Raw genomic sequence first — 10449 nt, forward strand, 5'->3', positions numbered from 1 at the left:
TTTTTCTTTGAAAATGAGCTCTTCGCTCCTCCGCCACCCTTCCCCTCACTCAGGCGGAGCTTCGAGTCCCCCACCCGCTCCGGGAAGGCCGTTTCTATGGGTGACAACTTGTGGGAACGCGAAGAGGGAACATAAGCGAGCTGGCTATTGTGTTCAGGGTCCAAATGCCACCCTGAAACAAGGACTCCAGTGCGGCGGAGCTGGGGTCATACAGGACAGGCACGCTCTGGTTGGCCTGAGGCTTCTCAGGCCCGGCGCTCGATGGTCAGGCGGGGCGGAGCCGCGCCCATGCGCAGAGGCGTCCCTGCGTCGCGGCCGGTCACCCCCACGCGCTAGTGGATGCTCCAGTTGCGGGACTGGGCACTGCGAGGGCCGTGGTTAATGCCTGTCCTTCGTGAAGAAAGCAGCGGGTTAAAAGTCCTCGCACTCGAAACTAGCAGGGCGCGGGACTCAAGCAAGGCTTTCCTCCAAGGCCGGGCCTACGGCGGGCGTGGGACTACACAGGAGGAGGAGGGAGAGGCGAGGCCCAAGCAGAAAGATTGGGTCAGCCGCTGGGGGCTGGGGACGCCTGTGCTGGAAAGCGGGAAAGGAGGGACCGACTACCCTTAACAACCCTAGCTGTGGACCTCAATGGACATCGAAACTGATACAATAATCTTTTAGGAGGTGAAGAGATGAACAGGCGCACACCCTCTTGTTACTCGCGAGGGTCACCGTCCTGGTTATTGGGAATGGATGGACCTAAGTTTGCTTAAGCTTGTGTTTGGAGTGGTGGTTGACAACCAATTTTTGAATGACATTCAAGATAAGTGGACATTGGGTTTGAGATATCCATTGGACATTTGGATGGAAATGTATACGTGAGGTTTTTTTAAGGCAATCTTTGTGAAGTACCTAGCATATGGGTCCCTGATTTGTTACTTTAGGGTATTAAAAACAATAGGTAAGCAGTGTTGTAAAATTAATTCTGTTGTTTGGCTAGTTATCTAACTTTATGATTAATTTGTAGCTTTGCTGGAAAAGTCTAACATTTTGGAGAATCACATGATGAATGATGTTCAAAGGAAAATTTAAGAGTATGCTCATCTATGAAACTTCAGACTTACGTATATCTTAAACACAAATTACATAATTAAGTGATGGAAACTTTATGGTAGATTATATTGACCCATTGCTATTACTAATTAAAATTCTCTTAATTTGTGGATATCTGAGAGCCTTCTATTTTATTCTTGGAATATTATTTTAAATGACATGAAAATTTTTTATTTTAAAAAATGCAAAAAGGAGAATTTGAATATACACATTTTAAAGAAGAGTCACTTAAAGTTTAACATTACAAGTTTTTTTAAAATGAAAAATGTGCAAAATATAAGTGATGTTTATTTAGGCACATTAGAAAAATACAGATAAAAAGAAGGGAGGAATATATTAATCCCACTATACAGAGTTAACTGCTGTTAAAATTTTAATGTTATTTTTCTGTTTTTTCCTATCATATATCTTATAAATATGGAATCACTAAACAGTGTATTCGATAGAGACCATCTAAGCCTTAGGACTATGAGAGACTTCCCCTTTGTTAGATATTTCTGTATCATTTGGATTAATATAATGAGCAAGTATACTTTTCTAATCATAAAAAAACAGATTGAAATTAATATATTATGAATATTTTGTTCATATACTTAAGTATTTTATAACTATGTTATTGATTTTAAAAGAATTCATAATTTTGAGAATAAATATTCTACAAAGTAACTTTTGATGTAATAAGAGAGAGTAAACGTGTTTATCTTATAGTTTTCCTATGAAACTCTACTGAAATGCAAAAATGTGAAAAACCCACAAGTACTAAGCGTGAGAAAGAAACGAGAGAATGAGAAATGTTGGCATGTTCTTACTGGAAGAAGGAAAGGGGATGAAGAAACTACTGGAGCTAAGAATGCTGACTTCAGAGGGGAATGCCAATTAGAGGTAAAGTAATTCATATTTCAGAACTCCAGAAAGGGTCTGTAAAGGAAAATTTGATTTTTCTTTTCTACTCTCAATACTCTGACACCAGATGTGTGAGGGTTTATCCCACACCAACCAATTCTCCAATTCTCAGCAGACACTGACTGGTATCCTACAAATTTAACTCAATTCTGACACTATCGACGTGGAGATAGCATCAGATACTTGAGGTTAAGGACTGTGATGGTTCATTTTATGTATCAACTTGACTGGGCTTAATGGATGCCCAGAGAATAGGTAAAACATTTCTGGATATGTCTGTGAGGGTGTTTCTGGAAGAGACTAGCATTTGATTCAGTAGATTGAGAAGAGATCTGCCCTCACTAAAGTAGCGGGCATCATCCAATCCCTTGCATTCCCCAAAAGGTGAAGGAAGGGCAAATTTTCTCTTTTGGAGCTGGGATGTCCTTCTACTCTTAGACATTGGTGCTCCTGGTTCTTCGACCTTTGGATTCCAGGAGTGACACCATCAGCTCCCCTGGTTCTCAGGCCTTCTGAATCAAACTGAATTATACCACTGACTTTCCTGTTTCTCCAGCTTGTAGACAGCATAGTGTGGGACTTCTTAGCCTCTATAACCGTGTCAGCCAAATCTTTCTACCTATCTACCTACCTATCTATCTATTATGTTTTCTATTGATTCTGTTTCTCTGGAGAATTCTGTCTCAGCCCTCAAGACTACTCCCACTTTAAATGCCAATTGCAAGTCCAGGTTGTCACCTGTACCTCTGACTGACCAGCTATAAATTGGGGTTCCCAAGACTCCCTTCTCAGCTCCAATAATTTGCTAGAATGGCTGACAACTCAGGGAAATATTTACTTATGTTTATTGATTTATTATAAAAGGATACAACTCAGTAACACCCACATGGAAGAGATTCACATGGCAAGGTAGGGGGCAGGGGCACAGAGCTTTCATGCCCTCTCTCTTTGTGCACCACCCTCCCAGTAGCTCCACACGTTCACCAACCCAGAAATTCACCAACTCTCCTTGTTCAAGAGTTTTTATAGAGTTTAATCTCTAGTCCCCCTCTCCCTTTGATGGAGTTCTGTGGGTGGGGCTGAAAGTTCCAACTGTCTAATTACTTGGTCTTTCTGGTGACCATCCCCATCCTGACACTTTCTAGGGACCCTCCCATAAATCACCTCATTAGCATAAACTTAGGTATGCCCAAAAGGTGCACATTCTGAATAACAAGTATTTGAAAATTAAATCCAGTAACATTAAAAAAGAAGAACACATCATGACCAAGTGGGGTTTAAGCAAGCCTGGTTCAATATTAGAAAATTTATGTCATCTACCAGCTTAACCACCTAAAGAAGAAAAACCACATGACTACCCTGTTTCCCCGAAAATAAGAACCTAGCCGGACAATCAGCCCTAATGCGTCTTTTGAAGCAAAAATTAATACAAAACCCGGTATTATATACTATATTATACCTGGTATAATAGCTCCAAAACCTGAAATACTTAAGTATAAATGTATCAAAACATCTCATTGCAATAAAGTTAATTAAGAAATTAAACTATTTTAATTTCTCTGGAGATCCCCTATGTAAATAGTTTTAGGGTCATTGAATATTTATGTTTTTATTTATATTGCATTTACATTTTTCATATTTTTTATATTGATAGAGTCATCATATTTATTATTTTAGGGGTTGCCCAATATTCTATCATATTGATATAATATAGACAACAGAATGTGAACTTTTTAAACAATTTAAACTCTAGTTCCCAAAAAACTGGCAGTGTGGCTAGAGGCCATTAACCTTACACAGCCTTAGTCATCAATAAAATACCAAATAATCAGGGTTGTTAGAGTTAAATAAAGTGATACAAGTAAAATAACTGGTGTATGGTAGGTGCCTAACAAAGTAGCTGTTATTAAAACCATAATTTTAACCTTTCTCTTCCTTTTGGACATTAAATACTGTTTCTTGTCAGTCTATATACTGTAGTCCTAGAATTGTTAGGTTCTTGATTTTAGGACCTAAAATTATTAACAATTTTAGAATCTTGATCTTGAGGCTTTTAAATTCTTATTTTGAAGTTCATCTACAGTGATTGAACCTTAGAGAAATGACTTACAAGGGCTGATGACTTATAAATCAAAATGACAATTATTTAATAAACTAAGCAATACTTGTATTGGTTGCTTAGAATGCATTGTCCTTAGTATTTTGCTGAAAGCACACTTACTGATTTTTGCTTTCTGTCTATTTTGAACACTATTGTTCATTACCCTTCAGTTTGCATTGATAATGAGTGATATGACCTTGGCCATGAAGTATTCCAGAACCCCACTGGCAGTAATCCATGTAGGAGGCATGGGAACTGGGGGATAAATTCATCCAACAGACATAGCCTCCAAGGAGGGACTAACGGTCTAAAAAAATTCCAGGAGAATTGGTGAATATAATTCCAATCTGAGGGACTAGGGGTAGTGTAACAGAAGGGATTTGGAGACAGTTTTTAGGTTCAAGAACAGGGCAAAGACAGTGACTAGAAGGTCCATTTTGGTGACATAGGAAGCAGCCAGTGACTGAAAGACAATGGAAAAAAAGCAAATCTGTAGAGAAAGTACTGGCAAGATTTACAAGGCTAGGGTTCAAGGTCAGGCTCCAGTCCCAGCGAGGAGCTGAATATGAACACCAATAACTAGGATTCAAGTTTACTCAGACAGACTAGCCACAACTTGAGGGAAAGCTACAGACAGACTCATTGTTCATAAATATGCCCAAGGTCTCAGTTCATTGCCAGAATGGAAGGAAGAACTGTTCTCAATCCCTCTGACTTGTACAGAGAGAGAAAGCAGCTTTCTTAAAGAATCGGCTCAGGGGCTTGGGGAGGTTTTAGTCATAAAATAGGCTGTGAACAAGGAAATGCCTCCATAATATGAATGTTATTTGTAGTCAAATTGCAGTGTAAAAATATGTTTCTGAGGTTTCTTGTTGAAAATCAATACTGTCTGTATCAGTCAGGATCCAGGAAACAGATGGCACCATTAAACTGGGTAATTAAGAATAGTTTAATAAAGGGGTTATTTATAAAGGCAAAGTTTAGAAAAAATAAGGAGGAATGTTGTAGTACCCTCATGGCTGCTAACAGTGGAGAGCTAGTTCCACCCTTACTCTAGAAAGGGCAAGGAATGGTGGCTGAACCCTTGAGGGAAAAATATGAGGGCCACCTGACAGGAGCAGTAATTTTAGCAGAGGGAAACAGCCAATCCATGGCTATGTGGCAGGGAGGGAGCAAGGGAAATAAACACCCCTTCCTCACTCTCTTACCAATTTTCTATCAGTACTAGACCCCCTCCACATTCTCTGAACCCAACTAGAGGACTCTGTCATCACATCTTGGATCTTAGGCTTAGGCTTACCTTTCTTTGGGGCATATGGCCCTCGGTCCACTAAACACACCCCCTGTGGAAGAGTCAAAGTGTAATCACTTCTGAGCCTCTGAGCTGCCATTTATTTATTTTCCCCCTTCTTCCGCCTTTCTCCCCACCCCCTGCCCCCAGGTTAAAGCCGTTGTTTCTCAGTCTAGTTGTGTAGGACACAGCTCCCTGGCCCATGCTGGTATTATGAGCCTTGCGCTCCCCCCCAGCTGACGCAGGCAGTTGTCGGTGGGCTGCTCACACTGGCTGCTGCCTACTCACACTGGCCACCGCTGCTCATGACTGCACATGGTGGTAGCCCAGGGTAGCCCACGGCAGCACACAGCATGCAGCCCAGCTCCAGGGAGAGCTGTTGTTCAGAGCTGATGTTCACAATCTTAGCTATAGAGGGCACAGCTCACTGGCCCATGTGGGAATCGAAGCGGTGACCTCGGCGGCGTTAGTAGCATGGCACTCCATCCACCTGAACCACCGGGCCAGCCCTCATGTTTATTTCAAAGCCACAGCTGCCCTCTCTCTTTGCTGTACTTACTGCGAGGATGAAGACCATTCTCAGCAATCAGACGGTGGACGTCCCAGAAAACGTGGACATCACTCTGAAGAGACGCACCGTTATTGGGAAGGGCCCCAGAGGCACCCTGCGGAGGGATTGCAATCACATCCATGTAGAACTCAGTCTCCTTGGAAAGAAAAGAAGAGGCTCCGGGTTGACCAATGGTGGGGAAATAGAAAGGAACTGGCTCCTGTTCGCACTCTCTGTCGTCCCGTACAGAACATGATCAAGGGTGTCACATTGGGCTTCCGTTACAAGATGAGGTCGGTGTGTGCTCACTTCCCCATCAATGTCATTATTCAGGAGAATGGTTCTCTTGTTGAAATCCGAAATTTCTTGGGTGAAAATACATCCGCGGGGTTTGGATGAAGTCAGGTGCGTCTTGTTCAGTATCTCAAGCCCAGAAAGGTGAGTTAATTCTTGAAGGAAATGACATTGAACTTGTATCAAATTTACCTGCTTTGATTCTATTATACAAGCCACAACAGTTAAAAACAGAAAAATTGGGATGGTATCTATGTTTCTGAAAAAGGAACAGTTCAGAAGGCTGATGAAGAAGATTTACGTAAGCTACAAAAATGGATGATTCCTCAGACTTCTTTGTGATAGTTTAAAGATGCAGTAAAAGCGGTGTATTGATTTTTTTTTTGGGGGGGGGGGAAAGCCAAAGCTGCTCCAGAAAAGGAAATTTGGTTTCTATAAGTGAGACAAAGCATGTAACTGGAGGTCCTACTCCTTTAATCATGGTTACAGTAATTTAATTGAAGTTACAGGCAGTCTTACAAAGGCCTGTGAGGAAACAGAATCATAGCTCTAGAAGGCAACTACACCAACTGAAGAAAGTCACTGAACATGTAGCAAACCTATCTGAGGGGGTGATTATCACTCAACCGTATTCTGCCAAAATAAGTAGAGGCTTCCTTCAAATTTCCACTGGAGCATAATTACCGGAGAATATTTAAAACCAGCCAAATGGAAGGGATACTCCTCATTGGCAGATTTCTGCTGCTTTTCTGACATTTACCTTTTTGCTTTCTTAGTTTTTTGCCCAGCAGAATAAAAGCTACGATCCTTTTTTGCAGGATAAATTTTGGTGTAGAGTTGGTATATAAAGAACAAGCTAAGTGTGTTACTGATAATTTAAATTGCCTCCTACCAATGCATTCTTTCATTAACATTAAAACCCAACAGTTGCTATGTTAGTGGAACAAGTGATATGTGATTTAATTGTATAGCAGATGTGAACATTTTCAGTGAATAGGATGTTCAGCTTTTGTAATTATTTTCCTTTTTTCTGTGTCATGTTTGTTCTGTTACTTTTGTTGAAATGTAAAAATCAAAATCAACAGTTGATGTTGAATTAGAATTTTAAGAAAATCCTGAGGTATATCTGATACCTCTGAATGTTGAGTTATTTGTATAGATTTCTAAGAATTTTGATGTATGAAGGTAGATATATATTCCAAAGACAGATTAGAAAAAGAAAATCTTCAAGATACATTATTTCCAGTGATTTTAAGTTCCCAAGTAGGTTTTCACAGTGCTTAAGAAAAGAATACATTTCTCAAATCATACAGGTTTACAGTACTAGTTAGTGAGTGAAAATATTTTCATATTTTAGTTTCTGTACATTTATTTTAAACAAACTGTCCCTATTTGATTAGTCATATTTGGAATCAAAATTGTTAGATAGCTCATTGCTAGAAAACAAATTTAGACTAGAATCTGAATGATACTCAGAAGAAATTATTTTATCGATAGACCAGAAACAGCAACGCCACTCTTCCCATGTTGAGCATTTAATTTTTTTCCTTTTGCTGATATTAATGTATGATTCAAGAAATAGTCAAACTTATTTTTATATTATTTCCACATCTTAATAAAAATCTTTAAAACTAATAGATACCATTTTTTAAAATCATTAAATACTATGTCTTTATTTAGGTGATGTTATATTTTTCCTGTGCACTCAAATATTTAGCACTAACAGCTCCATGGAGATGAGAAAATGCAGTTCAAACACAATTCAGTACCTTTCTTCTCCAGTATGTGTGATCTGTTTCCATGGAAATTTCATGTTGACCGGGGATTGTAAAAATACTATATGGAAACATATCTGAGAAGCAGACCTTTTTGAAGAATAATCATGATTTAATTTGTCACTCCATTAAAATTGTTCAAATAATGGAAAAGAAGACTGTATTCTTCTTTAGTAGATGCCATTCTGCAATTTCCCTTAGTTTAATATATTACCCTTAATAGAGTTACAGATTATAGGGGCTTTAATTTACCTTTTGATGAGTGTAAAATTAAATCTTAATGATTTAGGTAAATTTATTCATTCAAAAAAGATTAAGGACTTAATATGAGCAAGGTATTGTTGGAGTGATGAAAAGAATACACAGATGTGTTACCAATACAATAATGTAAAATGAAATGACTACAGTAAATTTGACAACGTGCTCTGGGAGTGTAGAGTAGGCAAGGGATGTTTCTGGTCAGGAAGATCAAAGAGATCTTGTTGGATGAAATGGCAATTGAACTGGGTCTTGAACAATGAGAAAGTGAGGAGAAGGTCTTCCTGGTAAGGGAAATCATCTGAGGAAAGGCACAGGGGTGGGAAGCAGAAGGTGTGTTTGGGAAATGATGAGAGAAGTCTGCCTGGCTGAGGTGTAAGGAAAAGGGGGAGATAAAACGATAAGGTCAGCAGTGGTTAGGTTTTGTAGCGCCTTGAATGCCATGCTAATTTAGATGTTATGCTCAACAGCAGTAGTGATCAGTTAGGCAGTAATCATCTGGACAGTTGACAGTTGAATATGGGTGATGAGTAAGTAAGGGAAGTGAATAGATCACTATTTAGAGAAGAGGATCACTGAAAGGAGTAAGAAAGCCACAACGTAGTTTGAAGAACTAGGAGGCTTGAAAACTAGTATATTTGAGAGATGTGGTGAGTTTAAAATAGAGCTACAGATTTTTGAAATTCTTTAAGAGGTGGAAACTAATTCTGCTCCTTTGAGTGTAGGCTAGATTTAGTGACTCACTTCTAGCGAAAAAAAAAATTAGGCAGAAGTGATGGTACTCCACTTCTGAGACTAGTTCATAGAAGACATTGAGACTTCCTTCTTTGTTTTCAGAAAAGACATTGGGCTTCCAGATCCCTTGCTCTGGGGGCGGGGGTGGGGGGGTGGAGCCTGCTGCCCCGTTGTGAGGAAACAACCTTGGAAGTGGATTCTGTAGTTGCAAGTCAAGGACTTGCGACATCTTGAGTGCAACCTCATGAGAAACCTAGAGCCAGAGGGACCACCAAATAAACTGATGTTATATTTCTGACCTACAGAAACTGTGAGGTAAGTGTGTGTTGTTTTAATCTGTTCAATTCTGAGGTAATTTGTTATGCAGTGCAGGATGTGTAGTGTGGGAATTGGACAATCATAAGCATGTTTTGGAATTGAGAAGGAGCCAACGGATACTGAGACAGTGCAGATCCCACAGGAGAGGGGAAATCATGGTTAGGTCAAATTGGAAGTTTGTAGGGGAGAAGATCATCAGGAAAGGGGAGAGAAGTTATTTTTGAAGAGAAAGAATGATGATCAGGAAAAATTTCTGATTGGAAGGATAGAAGGTGAACTCAAGCCTGATGCCCTTGATTCCTGCTGCAAAGGAGGTCAGGTCACTTGCTTTCTGGGATCAGGAGCTCCAAAGAGTAGGAAAAATTAGAAGAGCTGTGAGATATCACATAGAGAATCACGTAAAGCAAAGAACATAATTCTCTTCAACTATGCTTAGCACCCTGGAAAAGTAAGCTGAGAAAGCAGACCGCAGAGTTTACCCGGGACTGGGGATTGATAAGGCGGATAGGAAAGATCAAGTGGTCAAAGGATGCTGAGATGTTGAATTAATTAAAGTGGCTGGGCATGAAGTCTAGGCACACAAAACTAAAAGGGGTTTAATGAACTGAGAATATGAAAGGGTAGGTCTTCTATGGCAACTATTATCTGTACCACACATTTCACCTTTTGTTCTAAACAAGTTAGTAAGGTAATATTGTCACGTAATTTTCTGGTGTGTGTGCCTAGTTGCCCTAGTGAGATCATAAACTCAGGATAGTGACCATGATTTATGCCTTTTGTACTCCCTTAGCAACTAGCACATTGCTTGATAGGGGCTCGTGTATTTGTTCAATCAATGGATAAAATCTTTCTACTATTCTGTGTTTTCTACTGAGTATTTTCTTCCTTCACAATAAGCATCTGATTGAGGCTAAAGATCTGCTGCTTTTAAATAGTTGAATGTGTTCTATCCTTGTCTCTTAAGAGCCAGGATTTCTGGATGCTTTTAAGAAGCATTATATAATTATGAAAAGGGGGACTATACCTGGTCGGCTAAAAATAATAAGCTTAATTATGCCTATGTGAAACAACCTTAAAATAAATCTTGGATGATTTTTCTTTAACCTGACACAAATCAGAGTGAAAGTGA

General features: G+C 39.6%; 1 long non-coding RNA gene and 1 pseudogene across 1 annotated transcript in view; both read left to right on the forward strand.

The window, feature by feature from the left end:
• LOC109438030 (uncharacterized) overlaps positions 1–10449 on the forward strand; it is a 20599-nt gene continuing 10150 nt past the window's right edge. The window contains exons 1-2 of the long non-coding RNA XR_002136331.2: positions 1–943; positions 1804–1977. This is a non-coding gene — a long non-coding RNA (uncharacterized LOC109438030). The remainder of the gene's footprint in view (positions 944–1803; positions 1978–10449) is intronic.
• LOC141571550 (large ribosomal subunit protein uL6 pseudogene) lies at positions 5774–7258 on the forward strand (annotated as a pseudogene).

Source organism: Rhinolophus sinicus, linkage group LG05, assembly GCF_036562045.2.
Source record: "Rhinolophus sinicus isolate RSC01 linkage group LG05, ASM3656204v1, whole genome shotgun sequence".
Classification (NCBI taxonomy): domain Eukaryota; kingdom Metazoa; phylum Chordata; class Mammalia; order Chiroptera; family Rhinolophidae; genus Rhinolophus; species Rhinolophus sinicus.